The sequence below is a fragment of the Malania oleifera genome, chromosome 6, assembly GCF_029873635.1.
Source record: "Malania oleifera isolate guangnan ecotype guangnan chromosome 6, ASM2987363v1, whole genome shotgun sequence".
Lineage (NCBI taxonomy): Eukaryota > Viridiplantae > Streptophyta > Magnoliopsida > Santalales > Ximeniaceae > Malania > Malania oleifera.
In genome coordinates, this window is record NC_080422.1 from 76,850,588 (window position 1) to 76,856,587 (window position 6,000).

Genomic DNA, 6,000 nt, shown 5'->3' on the forward strand with positions numbered 1-6,000 from the left:
TCACTATAAAGAAATAAAATCAAAAAATAGATAACAACAATCATACCAAACAGGCCCTAAATGTGTCATATGCCTAATTTTACATGTAAATAATATTGTTTCAAATATTTTTACAATTAGTAATTAAATATAGATATATTTTTCATGATATATGTCAATGGCACGCTCTAAGGTCCATAACCAACGATTTGTTAATCGAAATTTATAAAAAAGGCAAAAGAAAGAACAACGGTCAACTAGTCAACTAATTTGTCCATTTTATTTTAAAATAAAAGAAAGGGATTGCCACTTTATTTTATAAATAGATAAAAAGAAAAAAAAAATTCGAAAAGATTTTGAATTCAGGAGCACGATTGTGGGTTAAGACAGTAATTAATTAATCTTTCATATAGAAAATTAATTCATAGCACCCTTTTTAGCACCCCATTCTAAAAATAATTACTCTAATTACATGTGTGGGTGTCTTCCTAAACAATATATTTTTTTAAGAAAATATTTTTAAAAATTAAACAAAAATAAGAGAGAGAGAGAGAGAGAGAGAGAGAGAGAGAGAGGAAACAGTCAACCACTAGTGGGTTTGTTCCACCGTTCAAGCTCTTAGGAAACTAGTGACCACTAAAAGGCAATAGACAACTTGCAAAAAAATGCAAAATTTTGTTTTATTTTTTAGAAAATAATTTTTTTTTTCTCTCAAGTCATGAAGAAATATTTTATAGGATCTGTACAGAGAAACTGACCTCATGGAGACCTCCACTATTTTATTATTTTTTCATTTTTCCTTTATTTACACAAAGAAAAGAAAAAGAAGAGCACATACACAATAATTTTAAATTTTTTTATTATTATTTTTTTAGAAATCCATTGAAAATTTTTGGGACCAAGACACCATAGTTCACAAAAACGTTTTAAAAATACATTTTTTTTTATGAAATTTGAGAAAAAATTTAATTTAAAAAAATAAAATTCAAGTTCCTTAAAAAAAAAGTATTTAAAACCTCTTTTTTCTAAAGAAGATAATATTTTATTTTATTTTTTTGTAGGAAAAACCATAAACCACAACAAATCTCAACATCGAGAAGACTCAATTCAAATAAACATGAATTTATAGAATAACAAAACACCTTGGAAAATTTAGAAAATAAATAAATAAAATATGGAAAAAAAAAAAAACACTTTATAGTCTAGCCAATTGACCAGCCATTAAATATAGGTCATTTGCTCATACACGATCGGTTGACCACTTGTACTCAAAATTAAGAAATAGAAGTTTTACTCAATGATTTGAATTCCCACATGCTGATAGGTTCACCAAGACTTAGGTCCTTAACTATCAAAAATACAATTTATAATACCTAACTAATCCCAAATTCTATAGAAAGTAGGGAAGTTGGGTGTCAATCCTGAGGGACTTAGATGCAATTATCAACCACTTCCAGATTAGTTTATTATAGCTTTGTGTAAAAAGAGAGTGAAAAGGAGAGGTTTTGAAAAGGGTTTTTCTAATAACTACTTGAAAGCATATAAAATCTATATTAACTTTACTCCTACAAAACAATGCTCACCTATGAATCTGACTTACGATGTTGTGTGCGTAAACTATGCCCGATCAGTTATCCGTATTAGGTTAGACGGTTCAAGGAGCCATTCGATGGCATAGGGTAGCAAGGGTGCACCAATCATTCGGAGCACGATCGGGAACCGCAGTACACCCTATCACAACGATCACGAGAACCTCTACGAGAAACCGTAGCCTACTATGTATATCTGACTAAATCAGTAGTAGTGCTATCCTATCTCTAAAGCTTCATCACAATCTAATCAATAAAGGAAAGCAGTAAATCAAAGCATGTAAAGGAAAGCATTTAAATGAAAGCATATAAATGAAAGCATTAAATAGAAAACAGGTAAAAAGATCAATCCTTTGCATTTGAATCGTCTGTCACTAACAACTATCCGTACAACTGAATGATCATCTAATATACGCGGAAAGTATAAGAGTTTCGTCGGTTGTCACAAGCCTTTGAAGACATCTTGCAAAAACTAAAACAGGTGTTGAAATCTACACTACTCCTACTCTAAATGACTCTCAATAACTTCTTATGTCTATCACTAACCTAAAAGAGGCCAAAGAGGAAGAGGAATCCTAAGAACATCTTTGAAGCTAATATTTATACCCAAAAGGGTTTGCAAGGTTTGAAATTCAAAATAGGAAAGTTCAACACAAAATCTTGTGCAAAAGATTGTTGTTGTTGACCAAGTCACACTCTGTTTTTCCCTAGTTGAGGCTGCTAGTCGAGATCTAGACTTGGTCGCCCCTTAAAGTCTTGCTGGTCAAGACTTGCAGCATTTCAATTTTCAATACAGCTCAGGAACTTTACTTAGTCATGTTGACTTTTTGAGTCCAATCCCTATTTTGATACTGACAAAGCACAAGTTTCTTATATGTGTACTTAGCATGCATATAATTTAGGTCACACATAAGATCAAAAGGACATGGAAGCCATGACAAGACTTAAAGCTCAATCTAGTGTATTCCATGAAGACAAAAGAGTAAAAGAGAAGAAGAAGACATTTGATTTTATTTGTATTGCATTTTAGTTTTATATTCGGTCTGTAATAATACATGCTTCTACATTATATGAATTGCTAAACTCAGACGACCTTAGATTGACCTTAGGGGATCCACACTTGCACCATAAACCTTTCTCACAAAAGCTAAAATCTAACAAAGATTTTTGAAATAGCTTTAGGGTCAACATGTGGGCATAAATTGAGGTAATCAAGGACCTCGGTCGACCGAACCCTTCCAGTTCAAATTTGCTCAGTTGACCAACCAAGTCCAGAAGTCAAACCTTGATAAGGCTCAATTGACCGACCATTTTTGAATTTAGTGTCCTCAGTCGACCGACCTCAGGACTTTGCCTTTCTACCTTCCTCAGTCAACCAGGATTTTAGTTCAAAATAGCCTCAGCCGACCGACCTTCAAGGCTTAACCGACCGGTCCTTTTGGCTAGTCGACTGAAGTTACGAAAAAATGAAAATCACCCTACGTCAACCGACTAGCCCCTTGCTCAGCCAACCGAACCCCTAAATAAAATTCAAATCTCTGTGTGAGGTCAGCCGACCCCTTTGGTCAGTTGATCAAACCTCTCGGGCTCTGGTTTTTTTTCAACGATAATCATGTTTAAGCACACAGAATCAAGACTTCAATATATGTTACAAAAAACAAAAATGAAAGAAAGGGAGAGCAAAGAAGGAAAAACAAAGAAATAACATGTTAAACTAGAAAATTGGCTAATAACTGTAATCAAGTCCCTAGCAACGACACCAAAATTTGGTAGGCTCACCAAGGCTTGGGTCCTTAACTACCAAAAATACAATTTATAGTACCTAACTAATCCCAAGTTCTATAAAAAGTAAGGAAGTCAAGTGTCGATCCTCGGGGACTTAGATGCAATAATCAACCACTTCCATATTAGTTTATTATTGCTTTGTGTAAAAAGAGAGTGAAAAGGAGCGGTTTTGAAAAGGGTTTTTCTAATAACTACTTGAAAGCATGTAAAATCTATATTAACTCTACTCCTATAAAGTAATGCCCAATTATGAATCTGACTTAGGATGTTGTGTGTGTAAACTATGCCCAGTCAGTTATCTATATTATGCTAGATGGTTCAAGGAGCCATTCAGTGGCATAGGGTTGCAAGGGTGCACCAATTGTCCGAAGCATGATCGGGAACCATAGTATACCCTATCACAACGATCACAAGAACCTCTATAGGAAACTGTAGCCTACTACGTATATCTGACTGAATCAGTAGCAGTGTTATCCTATCTCTAAAGCTTCATCACAATCTAAGCAATAAAGGAAAGTGTTGGAATTGGAGTATTCCCAAGAGGGGGGTAAATTGGGTATTAAATATTTATTCTGAGGTTTATCCAAATCAGTAGCAGTAATACACAACCTAGGGTCTGTCTATATAATCGTAAACTCAATCAACACATATACATCATATAATGAATTAGGCATACAACATACATGTGCTGAAAATGAAAGTGCAGAAAATAAATTATGGAAATATAAAGTACACACACAATATGCTATCAGGGTTCGGCCAATACTGCTTACATCCTTGCCTCAACTCGCGAGCTCGAGGATTCCACTAATGCTCACTTAATGAGTGGAACGGTACCTTTTACAACTAGGTCAAATTTCTAGGGCTAACCTCAACATTTACAAACTCTCCTTGCGAGGCAGAAAAGGTCTTACCAACTCTTACGGGTTAGATCAAACCCCCTCAGGTCACGCCTGGAATACAATCAATTGATATGAAATTTTGCGTACAATTTAAGTGCTTTTACGCAAGCATATATGTACCGATACGCACATGCAATAACTAATGCACTTTCATATGATAGATCTATAAGCTCAGTGAAGATATGTGTAATAACACTCAAGGTAAAGTCAATAAGCAATCAAGCATGCGAGTGTAGTATCAATCTATCTTTGAAACAATATATAAATATATCAACCAAAAATAATGTTTAAAAGATTTCAAAAGTATAATCAAATATCTCAAACAAGATTTCCAAAAGTTCAAGCACATGAGCTATTTTTAAAAAACAAGCTTGTCAAAAATATTTTTCTTCACAGCACAAGACAAGCTTTTGAGTCTTACAATGAGAATGCAAAGGCTCACAAGCTTAAGAAGGTTTCCCCAAAAATGAATTTATGAATTAAATCACTGGGAAAAACTTTTGGGCTTAACTCTCAAGAAAATCAACAAACAATTACAAATATGAGAGTATAAGCTAGTGTAGGTAATCTCAAGATACACTCACTCAATATGATTTTGCAAGGAAACGAGTAAAAGTGAGGTATATGGGCTTGAATGGGAGTGAGAAGCACAAAGAAATTTCAAAGAGAAAAATTTCTAATCAAAACTCTAAACTGTCATTAATTTTTGCAAATGAACACCTATATATAGCCTTACTCAAAAATATTACTATTGGGACATAAGGGTAATACTTAAAATTGTTTTAAACATGTTTAATCAAAATAACCATGATTTATCCTTAATTACCTACGGTAAAATTTGGTCAATCCAAGAGTTTCGGTCGACCGAGCCAAAAGTTCGGTCGCCCAAACACACACATAAGAAAAAGTAAATTTTTCATGTTCGGGTGCCCGAGGACAGGTTCAGGTGGTTGAACTAAGCGATTTTCCAACTTGCTCGAAGTTCAGTCGCCTGACCTCAAGTTTGGTCTTCCAAACTTCTCAGTTCGATCACCTGAGGGTATTTTGAACATGAGGTTCAGGCACTCGAGTTGGTGGAAAAGTTAGGTTTAAATGTTCGGTTGACTGAGGACACTTAGTTCAAATTGGTTCGGTCGCCCGAAGTCAAGTCAACACTATTGACTTTTCCACGTTCGGTCAACTGAGGTATTTTCAACGCGCAAGTTCAGTCGCCCGAAACCCTTACACACTTAAGCCTAGGTTTTAATTAAGAGTATAATTTTACCCCAGTTTTCACATATATGATTTGTAAGTTTAAGGGGATTTTCCATAAAATGCTTGTGCAAAGATCTAGGGACTTTCTAAGGTCTAGGCTTCTTAATTTAGCCTAAAAACCTAGCGTCTATCGACCTAGGGTCTTTTGGTTATCCTACGATCTGTCTAAGACATTACTGAGTTTACAGTCCTACCATGCATGCAGATGCATTAATTATTACAAATCTTGCATTATTATTACAGACCCAAAATATAAATATAAAAATACAACTTGAAACAAAAATCATTCTTCATGCGCTGCTCCTTTGCAGTTCCATGGAATGCTCATTTAGGTGCTCGTTACGGCTTCCAAATTGCATCATCATTTGTGCTAATTGAAACATAAACCTGCTTAAATACTCAAAGCACACAGGTGAGATACTATGGTTTGTCATAATTAAATAGGTATCTGACCAAAAAGTCAACCGAAAGTAGTAAATCAAAGCATGTAA